The sequence below is a fragment of the Muntiacus reevesi genome, chromosome 5 (genome assembly GCF_963930625.1).
Source record: "Muntiacus reevesi chromosome 5, mMunRee1.1, whole genome shotgun sequence".
NCBI lineage: Eukaryota > Metazoa > Chordata > Mammalia > Artiodactyla > Cervidae > Muntiacus > Muntiacus reevesi.
The window spans coordinates 46,069,580-46,090,988 of record NC_089253.1 but is presented as its reverse complement, the minus strand read 5'-3'; the positions used below and the strand labels follow the sequence as shown (position 1 = coordinate 46,090,988).

The 21,409-nt window shown below is 62.9% G+C and overlaps 1 protein-coding gene across 3 annotated transcripts in view; it reads right to left on the bottom strand.

Moving 5' to 3' along the window:
* The window catches only part of OSBPL5 (oxysterol binding protein like 5), a 65,911-nt gene extending 44,869 nt beyond the window's left edge, over positions 1 to 21,042 (bottom strand). For 2 of the 3 annotated variants that reach the window (XM_065937983.1, XM_065937986.1), the window contains exon 1: positions 20,930 to 21,042. The gene's annotated coding sequence lies outside the window, so the exon portion shown is untranslated. The remainder of the gene's footprint in view (positions 1 to 20,929) is intronic. The other variant, XM_065937985.1, reaches the window with a different exon arrangement.
* Between the last annotated feature and the right edge of the window lie 367 nt (positions 21,043 to 21,409).

Genomic DNA, 21,409 nt, shown 5'->3' with positions numbered 1-21,409 from the left:
AGGCTCCTTCCTGCCGCTTCCGGCGTCCAGGGCCCCAGGTGACCCGGGACTTACGGAAACTTCCCTGCTGTCTCTGCCTCCCCGTGGGTCTCACACCTCCCTCGCCTTCCCCTTTCCTCCTCAATCACTGGACTCAAGACTCCACCACGTAGTCTGGGATGACCTTGGCCACGACCCTGCCCTGAACTACACCTGAGTTCCTCATTCCAAGGAAGCTCGTGTTCACGGGTTCCGGGTTTAGGACTCAGACCGCAAAAGCGGGGCCACCATCCAACTCACTGCAGGAGTTTCTGGGGCACCCAGCCCAGCAGAGGCCCAGGGTGGGGTGAGGGGGCCACCCTCGCCTGGCCTGCAGGAGCGCCGGGGGCCCTTGTCCCTCCGCTCGCAGCCGGGCAGGCCCTTCCTGCTCGCCCAGGTCAGGCCAGCACCCACCAGAACCTCCCCGTCCCCCTCGCCCTCAGCATGGCCACCTGTACCCCGTCAGCCCTCTGATTAACCTCCTAGGGCTCCAGCCCCAGACCCCCACCCCCGGCCGCCCCCCACATGGAGGACCCCCCAACCTCCCCTCACCAGCCCCTGGGAGGCATCAGCTTTCCCACTGGGCCAGCGGCCCCAGCCCCGCGTCCCAGACGTCCCTGCCTCTGGTCTCCTGGATCCTGGGCGCTGGATGCCCCCTCTTCCGTTCCCCCCCAGGCCTGGCGCTGGCCATAGCACGTAGCTCAGTGTCACCCCCCGCCCCCCACACACACACACTAAAGCTTTCAGTGACCCGGCCCTGCCCCCAGCCCAGCAGGCTGGGGACCCTGAGGCTGGGAGGGGCCATGTCCCCGGAGCCTGCACATCCCAGGGCCGTGTTCTTGGGGGCCTGAGATTCACAGATGAGATGCACGGGAGGTATCACACCCTCGAGCTCCCCCCCAACCCTGACCCATCAGGAACTGAGGGGCGTTTTTACAGGTGGGTCGGGCTTCCCTTGTAGCTCAGTCGGTAAAGAATTTGCCTGCAATGCAGGAGACCCAGGGCTCGATCCCTGGGTTGGGAAGGTCCCCTGAAGAAGGAAATGGCAACCCACTCCAGTATCCCTGCCTAGAAAATCTCACGGACAGAGGAGCCTGGTGGGCTGCAGTCCATGAGGTCACAGAGTCGGGCACGGCTGAGCAACTAACACTTCCTTACTTACAGGTAGGTCAGGCAGGGAGGGGGCCCGAGGCTGACCCAGAACCCAGGCTGGACGGAACCTGGGCCTGCGGGCCTTCTGGGACAAATGGAGGTCCCCCACGTGCTCTCTCCACATGGCCACCAGGGGAAAGTCACGGCACCTGGAGGGGCCCCTGGATGGTTCGGGTGGGCTGAGGGCTGTCCCACGTAGAGCATGGTAGAGGGGACCGCTCGCCCCTGCCTGGGCTCTGCCAGTCCAGGGACCTCAGCCCCAGGCGCCCAGAGCAACTGACAGTCGTTCCTAGCTGACACTCATGTCGGGGAGACCCCTGGACGGCCATCTGGAGCTCGTGGAGGGCGGGGAATGAGCAGTGCGCTCTGCGGGAGGGTGGGGGGGGTCTCTAAAGACCTGGGAGCCACTGGGAGGGAGGGGGAGAGGATGAACGTGAGACTCCCGAGAGGGCGCTGGCCTGCAGCAACGGGCACGGCTGCTGGACCCGGAGACGGGTGCCTGGCTGGTTCCGACCGCCCGCCTGCGTCGGGCTCTGGGCCACTCGTCTTCCCTAGAGCCTCTGAGCTGCCAGCGTGTGGCGATGGGAAGCCTGTGGGTCTCCCCTGGGGAGAGGGGTGATCCTGGGCCTGCGAGAGGGTGGCGTTGGCCTCCACAGGGCCTGGCCCAGAGCAGCAGGGACCCTGAGAGGATCGGGGCGTTGGGGCCCATTTACCGAGGGGACCCGGCGCCTCTACTGCTCCTGTGTCCCTGAAACCCTGCCTGCCCCTCCCTGCCCTGTGCGGGGTGGTGGGGGGAGCTGAGACACGGCTCGGAGGAGCTCAGAGGTCCTGGTGCTCCAGGGCCCCCTCGAAACCCAGAGGTGAACACGGGTCCTTCTCCTCCAGGGGGCAAGGACGTGCACAGGGGACCCAGGCTGGGGGAGGCCAGGGGGTGGGGGCGGGTCCGGGCCCCAGCTCTGCCTCCGGGGGTTGTGCCCAAGCTTTATTTTCAGAAGCAAGACCAGGGAGACGGATCCGAGGACTCAGTCCTCCCCTAGCCCCACAGCGAGAATGACAGACCGCGGGTAACAGGGAAGGTGGTTTCTGTGCAGACGCCGGGCGCAGGACCAGCCGGACGGCTCACCGGGTCGCCGAGACACTGGGGTGGTGTCGTCCTGCGGCTGAGCCCCAGGCGGCCCACTCTCTGAGTGGCCTCAGGAAGCCTTCTCCACTGGCAGAGGCCTCTCTGGTCTGGCCAGGCCCTGGCTGGGGACTGGGGCTGGACAGGGGTCTGCAGGGGCCCAGGTGACCCTAGAGGAGACCTGGGGCGAGGGAACACTTGTCTGCAGCCCTTGGGTCGGACGCCATGTCCCCAGATGGCTGACAGAGCCTCGGACGCTGCTCGTCAACCTGACTTGACCTTGAGCGTCCAGGCAGGGCCCGGCCCAGGGTGACAGACCATGGCCTGCCGGTCGGCAGGAATCACCCCTTTGGGCCCCATGGGTCAGCCCGACGAACACCCTTTGGGCACACGGCCCTGAGATAGACGGACAGAGGGAAGGAGGACAAGGTGTGGCCTCTCTGGAGGGTAGTTGGGGAGTGTGACTCAAAACTGTCAAGCACATGCACCCCTTGAGCCCACGACGCGACTTCCAGAAATTTACTACAGGGTGTGAGATCTGTACAATCGATATCTGTGCCAGGAGCCGTGTGGGAGGATTTGCTCTGCAGGCCTATTTTCACGAGTGAAAACATCCATCGGCAGGTAGGAGGCAAGTAAACCAAGGGTGATGCAGCAAATGCTAAACACGGCCACAGAGACCACGCCGCGGCCATGAAGACCATGCTGTTGACACAGAGACCACACCACGGACACGGAGACCACGCCATGGACATGGAGAACATGCCACGGACACGGAGAGCATGCTGTGGACACGGAGACCAGGCCGCGGCCACGGAAAGCACACTGTGGCCATGGGGACCACGCCATGGACACAGGAACCACGCCGCAGACACAGACCACACCATAGGCACACCACCGTGCCATGGACATGGAGGCCACGCTGCGGCCACAGAGAGCATGCCACGGCCACGTGGACGACGCTGCTGACACGGGGACCACGTCATGGCCACGGAGACCATGCTGCAGCCACGGAGGCCACGCTGTGGATACAGAGATTGCATCGCAGACACAGAGATTGCGTCACGGATACAGAGACCACACCACAGACACGGAGAGCACGCTGCAGACACGGCGTGGAGGAGGAGGCCGTGACACGGCGACTCCGGGGCAGGGTGACATAAACGACCGACAGCCCACTTGACCTTCTCGGTCTCGTCCGTGTCCCCATGACGAGTGTGCGCCGTGTTTACTGCAGAGCACGCCCCCAGCAGAGCTGGCACCTGCCCGAAAATAAATGAGAAACCAGAGATGCTGGGCCTGGAGGGGGGCTCGGGGGAGACAATCTTTGCAAGGGCAGGTGGCTGAGGGTCCTGGAGGAGTGTGGACTGACCTGGGGCCCCTCCATCAGGTCCACCCGGACCCCCTCTTCAGCAGCCAGAGTCCCCCAAGCTGCCCCATGCACACGCCCCCCCACCTCCAGGCTGGAGTGGACCAGAGCCTGTTCTCCAGGTGCCCACAGATATGCCAGCCCCACTGAGAGGCCATCAGCTCCAGGCACCCCCATCTGGCAGGTGTCTGCCTGGGGCCACTCCCCAGCCCAGGGCTGCTCCCCCATCCTGTCCTTCACACAACCTCCCCGCCCCCCAATCTTAGAATCTCTGCTGCAGAATCCCCTCTGTTCCTGGGGCAGGGCCGCCGTGTGGGGTCCCGGGCTTGTCCCTGCAGCCCCAGTGCCAGGGAGCGTGCGGTGTGCATCATGTTCTATCGAAGATGTTCCCTGTGGGGGAGGGGGCATCCGACCCAGAGGGATGTGTATACAGCAGGCACCCAGGAACCAGACCCGGCTGGCTGAGGCCGTGACGCCTTCTCCACCTTCGGAGCTGCTCCGAGGGGCCAGAAGAGACTGCAGGGGGTTGGGGGGCACTGCAGAGGCAGAGGCTGGGGACGCAGGGCCCAGAGGCCCCGCAGGCGTGGAGGAAACAGCGCTGGGGTCTCTCCCGGGGGGTCTCTGGGGAGGGTGGGCTCAACCCCCCCGGGAGCTCCTCAAGGTCACGGGGGTGTCCGGGGTGAGGCCTTCTGGAACCTTCCCCACTGCCTTCTGCTCTCCAGGGCCGTGTGTGGGCAGCCGGGGGATCCTGTCCCAGGAGCCCCGCCCTGAGGGCCAGACCCCCACGGCAAACGCGGGCTCTGGGGGCAGTTACAAACACCGGCAACGAAAGCAGGAGGAAGCGGGGGCACCAGGCAGGAGGTGAGGACGAAGGTCTATTTTAAACCCGAGTTCAGGGAGATGAGAGGCAGCCGCACCCGGGGGCAGTGGTGGGGGGCCGCGGGGCGTCGCGGGAGCCTCGGTTACACCGACCTCTCTGCTTCGGTATTTCACATTTTCCTGCCGAGTCAAAAGGGACGGCCTTAAAGCTCGCGCTTGAAGGGCCCAGGAGAGAAGTCATAAAAGCCTTGAGGCGAGAGAAGAAATACACACAACGTTACGGCCCCATCCTGCCCCCGCAAGCTCATCCCGAGTTTAAAAGGCTGAAAACAAGCCAGGTGCCTCTGAGGACACCGAACAGATGACACCGATGGATCACAGGTTGCATGCCCCCGAGATGAGGCCAGTCAGAGACACAGTGATGCAGGTTCAGCGTCAGCAGCGATACAGAGGGAAGAGGAGCCGGGGGCATCGCCCGGGGTCCCCAATGTCCGACCCCCCAGGTGGGCTGCAGCATCCCGAAAGCCCGGACGCCCACGGGCTGGGCCCTGGCCTGGCCCACTGCAGAGTGGCCTGGGCCTCCTGGCCTCCAGCCCCGCCCTGGGCCTTTGGGAGGCTCCGGCCTGAGGACCTGGCTCTCCCAGGCGTCCAGGATGTGTCCCCTGATTCACAACGGCTCCCCAAGGTCAACCACACCGCGCCAGAGGCCTCGAGCTGGGAAACTGGCAGAGACTGGGAGCCAGGGTCCAGGCGCTGCCCTCGGCTCCCAGAGGCCTGGGCTGGGGGCGGTGACCCCTGGGAGACCACCAGTCCAGCGTGTCTCCTGCTGGGCGGCCTGGAGAGGGCCATAATGTGAGCTGGAGCAGGGGGTGCTGGCCGCTAGCACCCTGTCACCTCCTCCCCCGCCGCCGTGATCACCCCCAGAACTCTGCTAGGCTGCCATGTGGCCGGTCACCGGCTCGGAGCCCTGGCAGCCCACGGGGAAGCGTCACGGCTGAACCGCACACTTGAGCCCGCTTTGGCTGGGTGCCCATGGCAGCCTCTCTTGGGCTCCAGGGTTTACAACCTCTGGGGCCTCCCAGGAGGCGGCCCCACCACCGAGACGCGAAGCCAGGCGCTGCCTGGAGGTGACGCCAGTGGGTCGGTGGCCTGAGCCCTCAGCCCCCGCGCACACTCACGCCCTCCCCAGGGGGAAAGCCACCCCCTCACTCCCTTCCCTCCTCTTTGGTCGTGAAAACAACCCAGCTCTCGATGGCGTGGCAACGGGCACTCGCTGCCCTGGCCAGGCGCTGGGCAGCTTGGGGCACCATCAGCCTGGTCTCTGGGTACTGCCGAGGGTGTCCCGAGTGCCAGGGACTGGCACACGACTGTGCACGGGCCTTGTCTCCCCTCCCACCCTGACTGCTCACCACACACACCCACACCCACACCCCCCACACACACCCACACACACGCGGATCAGGGATGATGCAGTTGCCCTGTTAGTGTCGGCCCAGCCTTGGGGTGCCAGCGCCCCAGGTCTGGGCAGGAAGGCCTGGGGGACTAGAGGCAGTGCACTCAGGGCCCCTGCAAGTCACCCTCAGGAACCAGAGCCCCAGGGCTCCAGGGAGGGGCTCGCACTTTCCCCTTCTGAGACGGCTCTTTTGAAAGAGTGTTTTTCGGTTCCCAGGTAAACACGGGTGATGCAAGTGTGGCTGTTCCCCCCGGGTTCACTCCCCAGGCCTGGGACCCACTGAGAGCCTGGCAGGCCGGGCAGGGACGAGGGGCCCTTGAGGGCGGAGCGATGACCGGGTGTGGAGCGGGCACGCCTGGTGTGCCCAGGTCTCCCAGCTGAACAGGACGCAGGACGCAGGCAGCGGAGAGCCCGGAGGGGCTCACGTCTCGGGGCAGATCAGCGGCCAGAGGCCAAGGACCACAGTGTCCCCCCTTCAGACGCTGGGGCCACCAGCCTGCGCCCAGCGAGTGGGCGCCGTGAGAGCTCACGGGACGCACGCTGGGCCGGGGAAGCCGGACACGCCCCCTCCCTGGTGGAGAGGCCCCCGCGGTCAGGCCCGGCACTCAGCCGGGCACCTGAGGGGTCTCTGCCTCCGCCCCGGTGATCTCGTCTGTATAATAAGGCAGCGCCCTGACCCCACCTCCAGGATTGCTGGGGGGACAACACGGCTGCATCTATGATGTCACCCTGTGTCCCCAGAACGCCATCCCCTTCCCACCCAGCAGTCAGCCCGAGCCCGGCTCCTCACCATTGCTTCTCCAGGAGTCTCTGCAAGCTCCCGGCCCCTGCCCACCATGGCCACCCTCTCCTGGGTGCGGCGGGCTGGAGGATGGCATCCCAGAAAAGATACGTGGACATCCCGACCCCAGGGGCTGCAGAGGTGACCTCCTTAGGAAATAGGGTTTCTGTAGACATGACCGAGAGAAGATGAGGCGGTCCTGGAGCAGGGGCCCTGGTCCAACGACCGTGTCCTTGTAAGAGGGGAAGAGTACACAGACCCAGGAGGAGGCCAGGTGACCGCAGAGGCAGAGGCCGGAGGGAGGCGGCCACAAATCCGGGGACACCCGGGGCCCCCAGCGGCGGGGAGATGCAGGAGGAGCCCTCCCTCGGAGCCTTGGGAAGGAGGCTGTTGTGCCAGGACCTGGATTTGCAGCTTCCGCCTCTGGACCTGGGGGTCCATTTTGGTTGCTGTAAGCCACCAGCTTGTGGTCCTTGGTCAGGGCCGCCCCAGGCCTTCACACTAGGAGCTCAAGGCCGGCCTGAACCGAAGGTGAGTGTGGACACTCTGAGGACGTGGCTGAGACACCTGTGCTCCCAGGCCCCCTGCTGAGATGGCAGGACCGTGACCTCTCCACGCAGCGGAGCACACGGACCTCAGACGGAGCTGACCCGGGCGTCTCTCCCTGTCCCCACCTGGGACACATCCACACCGGCCCAGCCTCGTCTGTGCCCACGAGAAGCGGGGCTGAAGGTGAGCACACCAACCTGGCCCAAACCGAGCAGAGAAAGCCGGTGGTCCCTGGAGAACGGCCTGCCTGTCGCTGGGGAGGGTCTCCAGGCGACACGGGGACGCTGTGCCGGGGCCACCTCCCAGGCTCCGAGCAGGAGGCTCTCCGTCCCCCCCGCCCACTCCTAGGGAAGAGCCGGTGCTCAAAAGCCCCTGGAATTGGTCATTGAAGTCCCCTCTGCCTCCCGAGCCAGACCGAAAGAGCACATCACACTTTCCTAAGACGTGGGCAGACGCAGGATGCAGCCGGGTGACGCGGGGAGCGTGAGTCATCATGGGTCTCAGTGGGAAAGCGCCTCTCTCTCCAGTTCACTTTCCAGCCTCCTGACGGTGTCAAGGGAGAGAAGTATGGGTCTTTATGTGGCTACGTCTCTGCGAATCTCTCTACTTAACGAAAGCAGGGCAGCCTCGGGCACAAAGCTGCAGCAGACTAAACGGGGCAGCATGACCCACGGCACAATCTGGTGTTTCGAGCTCGCGGTACTATTAGATCACCTGCTATTCATTACAGGTGAGGGTGATTTTCTAATTGCAGCAACAATTTAGAGTTCCTCATAGATGCACATTTACTGAAGTAAAAATAAACGAGTGGACTTAACCATGTTCTAAAAACACAGTGCAAATAGATGGGGAAAAAGTGGAAATGGTGACAGATTCTATTTTCTTGGGCTCCAAAATTACTGCGGATGGTGACTGCAGCCACAAAATTAAAAGACACTTACCCCTTGGAAGGAAAGCTATGACAAACCTAGACAGAGCATTAAAAATCAAAGACATCATTTTGCCAACAAAGGTCTGTATAGTCAAGGCTATGGTTTGACTGAGGAAGCTGTCAAAGGAAGGCTGAGGGCCAGAGAATTGATGTTTTCAAATTGTGCTGCTGGAGAAGACTCTTGGGAGTCCCTTGGACAGCAAAGAGATGAAACCAGTCAATCCTAAAGGACACCAACCCTGAATATTCATTGGAAGGACTGATGCTGAAGTTCCAGTATCTGACCACCTGATCCAAAGAGCCAACTCATTGGAAAAGACGCTGATGTTGGGAAAGACTGAAGGCACGAGGAGAATTGGGTTCAGAGGATGAGATGGTTGGATGGCATCGCAGACTTGATGGACGTGAGTTTGAGCAAACTCAGGGAGATGGTGAAGGACAGGGAAGCCTGGCGGGCTACAGTCCATGGGGTTGCAAAGAGTCAGACACGACTGAGCGACTGAACAGCAACAATGACCCAAGTCTCCAGGAAAAGGGTTAAATTATTTCTTATTTATATCTAAGGCTGCAAGGATTGTGTGTAAAGCTTTTTAGAAAGATTTCCCCTGCACGTGGGAAGGCTTGTAACGGTCTGGCGCTGAGCAGGGGGAGCTGCTCTGGTCGGGGGAAGGCCCCCACGGCCTGAAGGAGTGGCTCCCTGGGGGCACAGTTTCCACGGGGTTATTCCTGCCTGACAGGCCAACGGGGGCCCGGCCAGAGGCAGGGTGCTCTGGACTGGACTGGGAAGTGATGAATGGCCACGTTGGGCAGAACAGGCTCACCAGAGATAAACAGCAAGTTCTTTATGCTTTCGAGATTTAAAAATAAACTGGAAAATGACACAGTTTAAAAATAAAGAACAGGCGGGAGGACAGTCATTTGCCTCTGTGTCTTCCTTCCAGCATTTGTTAAACCGCAGTTTAAAAAACAATCTGCAGCTCTGCTGGACGGCAGGGACACGAGCTGGTGGGAACACGAGCTGTGGGGGCTGGAGGCGGCCCCCCGAGGGAGAAGCCCCTCAAAGACCCACCCGGTGCGGAAGAAGCCTCTTTTCCCTCTGCTGCGCTGAGAGCTCTCGGTAGGAAGCCCGTAAGGTCAGACCTACTAGGCGCACCCGGGGCCACTCCCTGAAACAGCCTCTGCTGCTCCCCGCTGAGGGTCTGCTGCCCGTCCTGGCCTCTGGGTGGAGGTTTCCACGGGCGCCCCTTCGCATCCTCCAGGAGCCCGTCAGCTCTGGCAACAGGGAGGAGCAGGGGACCCCTGGGGAAGACCCCCGCCAGCACGGTAGGGAGCAGGTGCTCCGCCCCTGGGGAAGACCCCCGCCAGCACGGTAGGGAGCAGGCGCTCCGCCCCGGGGAAGACCCCCGCCAGCACGGTAGAGAGCAGGCGCTCCGCCCCGAGGACTCCCGCACAGAAAGGCCTGTGAGCGTCGGGACGAACGGCCCGGTGGCTCAGCGTCCCCTTGACCCCAGCCCGTCGGAAGGGCCACATCTGGTTCCACTCGGAGGGTGTCTGCTGGACTGGACAGCAGGCAGTGGGGAGGGGCAGCCCAGATGCTGAGGCTGTGGGTGGGGGGCTGTCTGGCAGGCGGGAAGCCAGGGAGCAGCGGGGCCTGGTGGCCGCAGCGGGCTGACCCCACACACGCCTGCGACTCGCCTCATCGGACTCCCTGCCCACAGGTGGGGCTCAGACCCAGGTAAGCGTGACTGGCTGTTTATGAGAGAACCTCATATGATGTGGGCCTCTGGCCCCATCCCAAGTCCAGGCACTGGAAATGCTGGCCAAGGGCACCCGGGTGGATACAAGACCATCAGGATCCAAGGGAGTGAAGTCTGAAAACATTTCCAGACATTTATGGGTTTAAGAGGCTCTGATCACTGCACAATCTTACTCCCTACAAACATTTGGGCCTCGCAGGAAATAAAAATAGAAACACACCCCAGGAACCCACTGATGAGTCCTCCCTCTGTGCTGGGGGCCCAAGGTCATGGTCATGGCTGAACTGCATCCCCCAAAGCCCTGTGTTGGGGTCCTGACCCCCAGGACCTCAGAATGTGGCTGTATTTGGAGACAGGGTCTTCAAAAAGGTGGTTAAAGTAAAATGAGGTCACTAGGGTGGGGTCCTGATCCCACAGGACTGGGGTCGTTACAGGCAGAGGAGGTCAGGACGCAGACACACTCAGCGACGACCCTGTGAGGACACGGGGAGGAGACGGCCGTCCGCAGGCCCAGGAGCGGGGCCTCAGGCGGACCAGCCCCGCCCACACCCGGGTCTGGGGTTCCAGCCTCCAGGCTGGTCTTTGTTACAGCAGCCAGAGCTGACTGATGCGCCCACATGAGCAGGCTTCCCCGAGACAGATGGATCAGCGCCCAGCGCCCTGGGAGCAGGGTCCTCTCCCTGGCCACACCCGGGGAATGCGGAGACAAGGCTTCTCTCCCAGGGTGGATGCCCAGCACAGGGCCCGAGTCCTGCCGGGGCCACGTCCCAGCTGGTGCACGTGGCCCAGGGTGTCCCCCAGCTCCCAGAGGACTGGGGCAGCAGTGTCACCAATGGGGCTCCGCACCCAGGCCCTAGGAGACCAGCTGCCTTCCACCAGAAATCTGCTTCCACATGGAAATAACCGTGGTCGGGGTCTTGGCCCCCATCTCTGTCCCAGGTTTGGCGTGGCAGGGGGTGGTGTGTTTCAGCCTGGGCCCCTCCTCGCTCTAACCAGCTCCAGGCAGAACCTGCAGACCCTCAGCCGGACCCCACCCTCCCTGGACCCTTGCAGTCACAGGTTCAGTCTATTTTTTTCAGCTTAACTGAGGTGTAATCAGCAAATAAAACTGCGAGATACTTAAAGATCTATACGTCACGCTGATCTGATACTTGTCCCAGCGAGAGAGAATGCCTCCCGTCTAGTTAATTAGCACATCCGTTGGCTCACGTATTGGTATTTATATTTTCTTGGTGAGCACAGTTATGTTCCACACTCCCAGTGAATCTCAGTTCTACAACAGTGCTGTCAGCTACAGTCATCGCCTCACACGTAGTTCTTGCTTTTAATTAACAGAACGGGCTGGTCACCGAGCGACCCCTCGGGGGGCCCTGGCCAACATCTTTGTGTGCCCTTGGGAGCCAATGTTCAGCCTGCAGCCGACGCAGAGGGGGAGCAAAGACCTCCCTCCAGAGGGATTCAAGGCGACAGACAGTCCTGGCGGGTCTCCAAGGCCAGGAGAGTCGAGGGATGCTCTAGGAAAGCTCATCTTGACCCCAGACAGCACAGTGAGCTGAGGAGCTCACCCCACCAGGAGACAGCCCCTGTCCACCTGCCAGGCTGGGTCCCCACGCCCACCCCGGTGCTGGGAGCTTTGTGACTCTTCAGCACCACCCGTGGCGGGGTGCCCTTCTCCAGGGGAAAGGCTGGCTCCCCTCTATGTGCGCTGGGGTGTCCGTGGCAGCCACGTGGCCACATCCAGTTGGGCTGCTTACGTGCTCCCCATGGGACCCCGAGACCTCGCCCCAGGCCGATACCCCAGAGGAGTGCCTGCCTATGTGCCCCAGGAGACCCAACATAAGACGGGATCAGATGGAACCTCCCCAAGGCCCCTCGACAGAAGAGTGGGCCTATGAAAAAAGTGTTAGTCGCTCAGTCATGTCCAGACTCCATGGACTGTAGCCCGCCAGGCTCCTCCGTTCATGGAACTGCCCAGGCAAGAATACTGGAGTGGGTTGCTGTTCCCATCTCCAGGGGATCTTCCTGACCGAGGGATGGGACCCAGGTCTCCTGCATTGCAGGCGGATTCTTTACGGTCTGAGCCGCCAGGGAAGCCCAAACCCAGGGCTTAAGTCCTCACTTATTGATGGAAAATAAGGAAAGTGAAGGGGCACGGGCGCTCAAGACCACAACAGCCAAAAGAAGCTGCAAAGGCTGCGTTTTCGGGATTTTGCAGCTCCTCCACGACTCTGGAATTACGGGAAGTAAGAAGGGCGTGAAGGCAGCGTGACTGTCATGCGATAGCTGTCACACAGCCAAGGGGCCTGCGCTCGTCTCTGGACTCAGCCAGACACGGCAAAGGCGCAGGAGCGCGCGGGGGACGTCAGCTCGGCACCCCCATGGGGGACCACGGAGGCAGGGGCGGCGGTCAGTTCCCATGCTGGAACTCTGGGCTCTCAGCCTGAAGCAAGCAGAGCCAGAGGTCAGGACCTTGACGAGGCGGGATCGGTCTTATTCTTTTATGTGGTTTCTGTGTGTAAACCTTTCCCAGCCATTAATCATTAATCAAAACTGTAATCAATGATAAGGAACGATCCCTCCCGGCTGGCAGAGCCTCGGCCGACGCGGGCCAGGCGGCCGTGCCATCTGGGAGGCCGGCTGTGTGCTTCAGACTTGCCCTCCTCTCATCTCCGAGGCCGGTGCTGCCACGGCCCTTCTCACAAATGAAAAAACTGAGGCCTGGGGCTTAAAGGACTCGCCCAGGGCCCCCTGGCTAGTGACGTGTCCAAGCTGGGGGGGACCTCTCACCTGGTTCTCAGACCACTGAGCCCAGGAATGTAACCACCGCACAGCTTGGCATCCATGTTCCGACGGGAGGCTTCGGAGCCCCCACAGCAAGTCAGGAGCCCCCTCTCCAGGCCGCTGCTCACAGCAGTCTCAGGGCATCTGGGTTAATGAGCTCCCGTGACCCGCCTGCCACCGCCTAAAACAAAACACCCAAACCAAACAAACAGGAGCAGCCGCTCACTGACCCATCAGCAAACAAGTGACAGTTTCCCAGCAAGCGGGCGGAGGCAAGGGCCTGGCCCGGGGTTGCGGCCCGGAGACCGGCCCCGGCCCCAGATGAGAAGGGACGGTCTGGACAAAGAGTTGGTGTGTCCACAACGGAACACGGCTCAGCCACGAGAGAAGATGAACGCCTGCCATTTGAGGCAAAACAGATGGACCCCAGGGCATCATGCTAAATGAAACAAGTCAGACGGAGAAAGATAAACACTGCAGGGTCTGACTCGTGTGTGGAATCTAAGTGGACAAGCCAAAAAGACAGAGAGAAGGGCAGTGGCTGGGGGGCTACGGGCGTGTGGAATGGGTAAAGGGGGTCATCGGTTCGGGATGAGACGGAGACCATCCTGTGTGAGCAAGCCGCGGAGTATACAGAGCTCGAAATACAACATACACGTCCAGTACACCACGAAGCTGACTCCTGTTGAAAACCAGCGTCACCTCGGTTTAAAAAATATTTATAAAGTGTTATATAGTACTTGCTAAGTTGCTTCAGTCATGTCCGACTCTGTGTGACCCCATGGACTGCAGCCCGCCAGGCTCCTCTGTCCATGGGATTCTGTCCAAGAATACTGGAGGGGGCTGCCATACCCTCCTCCAGGGGATCTTCCCGACCCAGGAATCAAACCCACGTCTCATGACTCCTGCACTGGCAGGCGGGTTCTTTACCATGAACGCCATCTGGGAAGCCGCCCTTAATACAGTATATTTCGGGCAAAAGAGAAGCGCAGACAAGGGGCGAGGTGGACCCACGCAGGTCCGGAAGACAAGGCGGTGGGTCGGGGCTGTGCTCCCCAGACGCCTGGTGTGTTCCCCGCACGCCTGCCTGGTGCTGCCAGGTCAGCGGGAAGGGCGCTCCAGGCCGGGCATCAGCGCCTGCTGAGGCACAGAGGTGCTGATCACATCAGAGTGAGCGCCCAGCAACCGGGGGGAGCAGGGCGGGGCTGGGGTGGGGGGGGACTGCCCCAGGCTGAGACGGGACAGGCCCAGCGCCAGGCGGCTGGAAGTCCTCCTGCAGGACAGGCCTCCGCTGCTGCTGATGAGGGAGACGTCCAGCCCACGGAGGGTCTGCGTGGGAAAGAAAGCGGGCAGGGCGAGGCCGAGGTCCCCGCAGCAGGCCAAGCACTGAGGCTACAACGCGGGCTGTGTGGGGGGACGCCTTCCCCTCTCCCTGGGGGCCTCCAGAGCAGGCCCACCGACCAGCAAGGATGACCCACCCTGGCCACTCAAATGGACAAGCAACCGGCCCCGTTCCTGAGTGTCCTCACCCTGCAGGCCACCCAGTGGGGCTGAATTCTGACGCTTCTGGGTCAAGGTGTCACCTTCTGGCAACCCCAAACTCTCCCAGCCTCTCAGGACCAAGGGCTGGGTCTCTTCCCATCCCCCTCTTTTTAAAAAACTTGATAGTGTACTTATGAGAATACATAGATTGGTCAGACATCTGGATTAAAACGGTAAAAGGGTTTTCATACAGTTTTTAGGCACGATACAGATTGTTGTTTACAATAGCATCAGTTATTGTACTTGGATTTGGGATTTGGGAAAAGATAAAACTCATTCAACCTCTGGGTCCTGACCTGTTGGTCCTGCCCCCCAGGGGACCCGTCCCTAGGGCTGGCAGCTGAGGTCCAGAGGCCGCACAGACACCGCAGAGCAGGGGCCCAAGCGGAAGCAGCGTGGGTTGGCTGGAGTGGGTCAGGGGTCTTCAAAGTGGGCTGCCGGCTCCGCTCCAGGAGAAGCGGGTGGAGGATGCAGGAGGGGCACCCCGTCCCCAAAGGGCTCACGCGAGGCGGCCCTCGTGGGCGACTGGCAAAGCCCCTCCTGTCCTGCCCCAGGACTGCAGGGACTGCGGGCAGCAGCAGGCGTCCACTTCAGTGACATGAAGTCCTGGGAGAAGCCGAGGTGGTTGGGGAGAGATTTCCAACCACAAGTCTTGTGGCATTCACACTTTTGAAAATGAGTGGACACTTTCCTCCACGTAAAACCTGCTGGAACCTTCAGGCTAAAAAGCAGCTGGAAGGGCAGGTGCTGGGGACCCGAGCCCTCTACAAATGGGCCTCCGGATGCCCCCTCTCTCCAAGCTCCTGCCCCGGGACTCCCCGTCTAAGGGGGCAGGAATGTGGGACACAGGATGGCAAAAATCTGGGGGCCTTAAGGGAGACCTACAGATGGGGCTTCCCTGGTGCCTCAGACGTAGAGAATCTGCCTGCAATCCAGGAGACCTGGGTTCGGTCCCTGGGTGAGGAAGATCCCCTGGAGAAGCAAATGGTCACCCACTCCAGTATTCGTGCCTGGAAAACCCCACGGACAGAGGAGCCTGGCGGACTACAGTCCATGGGGGTGAAACATGACCGAGTGACTGACACTTTCACAGATGGGGAAACTGAGGCCTGGTGAGAACATATGGAGATCTCGCCATTTTCGGGGCGGTGGTTTCCTTGTCTCTTTAGTGGGAGCTGGATGGACCCTGTGAGCCCTAGGCTCTCAAACCCCACTTTGCTTGGGGAGGGGAGACGGAGGCCTCAGATGAGTGTCTGCACTCACTCAGGACGCCAGGACGAAGGCCGCTTCTGTGGGTCAGTTTGCACTCAGGAGACGGGCCATCTAGGTGCGGGGGGCTGGCCCTCTCTGTCTGGGGGTGGGGTCCTCTCCCCACCTGCGCTTCCCTTTGGGCTTTAAAGTGAAGCCTCAGCTCCCCCTGCCCTCCCCAGACCCCCAGGCCCTGCCTGGCCAGTGTCACCAACACGTGGCCGATGGTCACCCACCTCCTTACTTCTCCTGGGATGGAGGAGGACCCGGGTGACACGGAGACAGAGCTTCGGAGAGCAAAGAAGCTGCTGCCCCAGGGCCTGGGCTAGGGATCCCGGAGCCGCTTCCTTGGCTCAGCCCCCAAATCCACCGTGATGCCCGGCGCCATCCATCCGAGACCCACCTCCAGACCTGGGCCTGCACCAGGGCCCTGGGGGCCAGCCAGCTCAGCCCAGGCCAGGCCGGCAGACGGGGTAGCAGGGACCCAGACTCCCCTCAGGGACAGGGTATGCGGGAGGGCCTGTCCTGTCCCTCTGGGTGGCTGAGCGCTAACCCAGAGAGGGCCTCGGCCGGGGCACCGAGGATGTGGATGACAAGGCATCCCCAGCAGGCAGGGGCTCGTCTGCGGCCACGTCTGGTCACTCTATCAGAGCCCCGCTCCAGAGGCCACACTGGCCTTTAGGTTCCCCCTGGGAGGCGGGCGGGGGTGGAGGAAGGGGGACTCCTTCCGTCCTCGGGGTTGGGGTGACGAGCCCCACAAGCTCAGGGTCCACGGGAGGACGTGCAAGGGCCTGGACCTCTGGATGTCCCCCAGAGGGTGAGTGAGGACTGATTGTGAAGCCCGCCCCACACCTAGTCCAGCAGCAAAGCCGTAAGAACACATTGAGCAAACGTGTCAATAAATAACAACGGAGGCCTGTCCCTGGGCTCTCTGACCTGGAAGGTTCCGTGCTCAAGTCTGCAGACCTCGGGGGCCGGTCCCTCCCCATCCCCGCCCCGCCCCGCCCCGCCCCGTAGGGTGACCCCTGAGTGGGATGGGTGAGCGTCACCCTCCCCGGACAGGCCAGACAGGTCTTGTTCTCGCCGCTCACCCTCCGGCTCCTCCCTCTGGCTTCCTGGGGACGCGGCTCTCCCAGAAAGGGGAGGTCGGAGAGAGCCCCGAGGAGCTGCCCCTGCAGCCAGCTCAGCCCCATCGACAGGCCCCCGGGAGACCCCTGCCCATTACCGGGCTCTGCCGTATTCACTCCAATAGGCGGGCACAGGCGGCCCCATCGCCCCACCCTCCCCACGCCCTGCGCAGGCCTGGCCCTTTAAGCCACTCCCCCAGTGCCGTATTCACCCCAATAGGCGGGCATATCAATACCGCCGCCTGAAACCTCCCACGGCGAACGCGCCTTTAACTCAAGTGGAAGCTGCTGAAAATGGGCTCGCGCTGGCTGTGAGCCAGCCAGCAAGGGAAGGGACAAAGGCACCGCCCCTGCCCACGGTCAGGACCGGAAGGCTCCCTCCCTCCTGCTCAGAAGCAGGCCCTTGGCTTGGTCCATCTCCTCTGGGCCATCGCCCCGTCTGCCTTCCTGGGGACTTGCCTACTCCTGGTCCCCAATCCCTCCCTGGCCTTGGACAAGGGAAAGTGACCCCCAGTTGGTCACAACGGTCAGGCTGGCCAGCGGCCTGTGGGAGGGGGCGCCCCACAACCCCCCTCCATGTGCTCATTAACCTGTAAAATGCTCCTTCACTGGGTTATGAGTGGCACTGCACAGCTGTGGGGCCTGCACACCCCTGCAGCATCCCCCATTTCAGCCAGGGTCAGAGAGGGCCCAGGCAGCTTAGGCCCCCCTCCATTCACCCAGTAAATATCAGGCATCCCCCCTCCAAGTCAGCTACTCTGCACACGATACTTCTAATCCAGAAACAGCAGGACCTCTGGGAAGGGGGCAGGCTGGGTCCATCCATCCTAGGACAGAGGGCATGGGTCGGTCAGGAGTCCTGCCTGCCGATGCTGGTAAGGCCCACAGACCAGGAGGGAGATGCAGGATGGGGTGTCCCTGGGCAAAGACGATTCTTTGCTTCATTTGAGCACCTACTGTGTGCCAGGCCAGGGGTCAGAGCCCCAGGGGAATAGCAGCACCTACTGTGTGCCAGGCTGGGGGTCAGAGCCTCAGGGAATACCAGCACCTACTGTGTGCCAGGCTGGGGGTCAGAGCCCCAGGGTACATCAAGGCAATGAGTGAAGGATAACCCAAGTGCCAACATGTCGCCTGCCGTGGGCCCACCCTGGCCCAGCTGCTCACTCCGTATCCATCCACTCAACTGAACCGATGCAGGTGGTTTCAGAGACGAGGGATCACAGTGCTGAGAAGCGAAGCCTCGCACCTTGGAAGAGAGGAGCAGAGGCCAGTCTGGAGAGAGGAGTGGGTGGAGGGTGGACTTGAGAGGTGAGCAAAGAGCTGGCTCTGAGGCTTTTGCCATGGGTCCCTTGAGGCTGGCCAACCAGGCTCATGTCCTGCGCCGTGGGAACACTCTCTCACTGGCTTCATGACCCAGATAACCTTGGCAATTCTCTGATGGTCCTGCGCCTTCCTGGGGCCCAGCTAGGTGGTTCCGGGGTTCCTCCCAAGGGTCCTCGAGCCTCCCTCTGAGAATCCCAAGGGCCTGTGATGCAGGCGCAGGGATCCCTCCTCGGGGACTCCTGGGGCACTTTCAGGCGGCCCCACGTCTGGGCCTGCAGCTCTTCTCACCTTGACGGCCGATTCCCCAGCTACCTCAACTGAACAAAGAACGCGAAGCCAGAGTCCTTGTGTCCCAGACCCAAGTCGCATCTAAGCCCTGGCCTTCGATGGGGCCTGACTTTGATCCTGACCACAGAGTGGGTGCCCGCTCCCCTCAGTGTGGACAGCAGGATATGCCAACTCTACACCCACGGGCACACAGGAATCCTGGCTTGGAGCAGCTGCGATGCTGGAGCACACATAATCCAAAGTCCAAGTCCTTTGTCCTCAACCACCACCGCCTTCCCTGGACGAGTTCTATCCGCTCACACAGCTCCCCAGCCACTGAAGGTGACGAGCCGTCAAGGCCGGCCGCAAACCTGCAGAGCTCATCCCCCGGGCTTTTCCCTTGACCCGCAGGCTCACGGGGCAAGCCCAGCCCGGACAGCAGCCCCCTGTTCCTCTGTGACGGCCTCGAGCAGCACGCCTGGCCCTCGGAGGGGCAGTGCGGTCCTTCTGCACCACTCAACCCTGCCCCCACCCCCTGACGGTGCCCCCTGGCTCCCCTCCACTCCGGAGAGCAGCCAGGCACAGCCAGGCAGCTCTACCCGACCTGTGGACCCCTCCCATCAAATCCAAAAGATGGGGATCCTTTTGCCACGCGCGCCGTGCGCCCCAGAACAGCTCCCAGTCCCAGGGTTCGGGCCTCACCCATGTAACTCTTCCCAGCTACGGCTGCACACCTGCCCCTTGAGTGGACGGGAAGCGGGGCAGGCATGCTTCCCTCACCTTGGGTGCACGCTCGTCCACCTGCGCGTTGGGTGGGTGTGCGTGTGTGCATGCACACGCACCCACTGTGACTTAACCACAGCATCCGCGGGAAGCGCGAGTCCCCCAAAAACAGCTGCCGAAAACACCCAGCAATCTTCAAGCCACTGGCTTGTCACCCCGGTTGTCTTCCCTCTTCCAAGTGCAGCATGTCAGCTGACTGTCACAGTTGAGGAAGCTTCCAGGAAGACAGATTTCAGGGGAGAAACCGACCCGGACCTTCTGAGCACCGTAAAGACCATCCTAGGGGAGAGGGGCTGCGGCCGGCATTCTGGAAAGAGCCGGGAACAGACCTTTGGAGACTCAGCTGATCCCTCAGCCCGACTGACCCCAGGGCCTGCGAACGAGGGGCTTTGCTCCGGCGTCCAGGACGCACCGCCCACATGGCTCCCTGTCGGCACGACGGCCTCCCCAGGACAGGGCCCAGGACTCCCGGCAGCTGGAGGGCCTCCGCCTGGCCCATCTGCTTTGTCACCATCTCCAAACAGAGCTGGCAAGACAGACCACACGGACGCACCGAGGGCCTGCCCTCCTGGCAGCCGGGCCCTGCCCCGCACGTGTGCAGGCAGACAATGGGACCGCAGGCCTGGGGCCCCAGGGGAGCTGTCCAGACGCCCCCCCCCCACCAACCGCAGGTGGCCTGCAAAACCCGTCAAGTTCAAGGAGTGGCGCAGCCACACACAGCCAGGGAAGTGGGTAAAAGCCACGGGCCAACCACTCTGCCTGCCATTGTTGAGGGCAGGGCTCTGCCGTCTGGGGCCCAGCCCACCCGGCCCACACAGGTCCCCGCCCGCAGGCTGGGCCCACACCCTGGCTGTGACCAGACTGCGGCTGGACCCTGGGGGCATCCCTGGGGCGGGGGGAACCACAGAGGTCAGCCTGTAAAAGGCACCTTGAAGGGGCTCCGGCAAACGGGCAGACACACATACAAATTATCTCTGGTGCAGACCAAGGAGAGAGTTGGAAAAACCTCCAAATAGTGAGAGAGCAGAAACCCAACCAGCTGCTTGGCCGGGGCCTGGCTCAGGCCACGATGAGTGGGGGCAGAGAAGCCCACCTCCCCATGGCCGGGCCTGTCCACACCCCCGGGGGCCACTCGGAACCCCGATTCCAGGGTCTTCCACAGCAGACTGCAGAGCTTGGTGGGGGTGGGTGGTGGGTGGAGTGTTGGTCCAGACAGTCCCTGGGGGCCCCAGCGGGCAGTGGCTGCCCCCCAGGGCTGCTGGCACCCCCACCCCACATCCCGATCTCCCCCGACACCCAGGCATCCTCAAGCGCACAGGACCCTCATGCGGACTCACGTTCCCGGAACCATGTCTGAGGCTCCCTGTCTTCAGGGGCTCAGTGATCTAGAGAAGGAGCGGGGTGGGGACAGCAAAGGTCCTCCCCCGAGCTCAGGCAGCCTCAGTGAGGACACAGACCAAACCCAGAGCTGGGAGGCCAGACCCCAATCCAGACCCCAAGCAAAGGCAGCACGCCCCCTCCCCGCAGACCCTGCCCCTTCAAGACTCCCTGGGTCTGGGCTGAGCGGGGACACAGCAGTGGTTCCTCCAGGCAGCCTCTTTCAAGCCCCCAAAGTGGGGAGCCCGGTTACCCGCCGCGCCTCACGTTCAGCACCACCCGCCCCCCAAGCCGCCCGCGTCCGCGATCGTCCCGCGCCGCCCCGGGCTCCCCAGGGCCGGCCACCGTCCCCCGGGTCCGCAGACTCTGGCACGCAGGGCTCCCCCGACCCCGCAGCCCGCCCCCCCTCCCCACCCGGCGGCCGGCTGGACGCTCCCGACCCTCCGGGCCGCAGCCCCTCCGGCCCCCTCCCCGCCAGCTCCCCGGAGCCTCCGCAGCCCCACCGCCCCCTCCCCGCCCGCGGCGCTCCTACCGTGGGAAGCGGGGCGCGCTGGGCCGGGCCGGGCCGGGCCGGGCCGGGCGCGCGGGGGCTCAGCTGGCGACGCGGCCCGGCTGCAGGAAATGCCAGAAGACTGATCCAACCGCGGGAGCGGAGGGAGGGAGCGCGGGGCGGAGGAGAAGAGGCAGGGCGGAGGGACGGAGGGCGCGGCGGCCGCAAAACCCGGGCGGGATCGCAGTGCGGAGCCGGCACGCCTCGGACCCCGGCCCCTGCCGGGCTGCGCCCCGCTCCGCCCCGCACGCTGTGGGGCTCCTCCCCTGCCCCCCGCCCGCCCCGCGACGGGGGCGCCGACCCTCCTCCGGAAAAGGGGTGCTGGCGGTGATGGGGTCAGCCTCCAGGGTGAGGGGTGTGGGAGGGCCCGTCGTGGTTACAGATGCTTGCAAGCCTCCAGCCCCCCCTGGCAGCCAGGATGCCGGGAGACCCCTCTCTTTCTGAGCCTAAGACTCTTAGCAA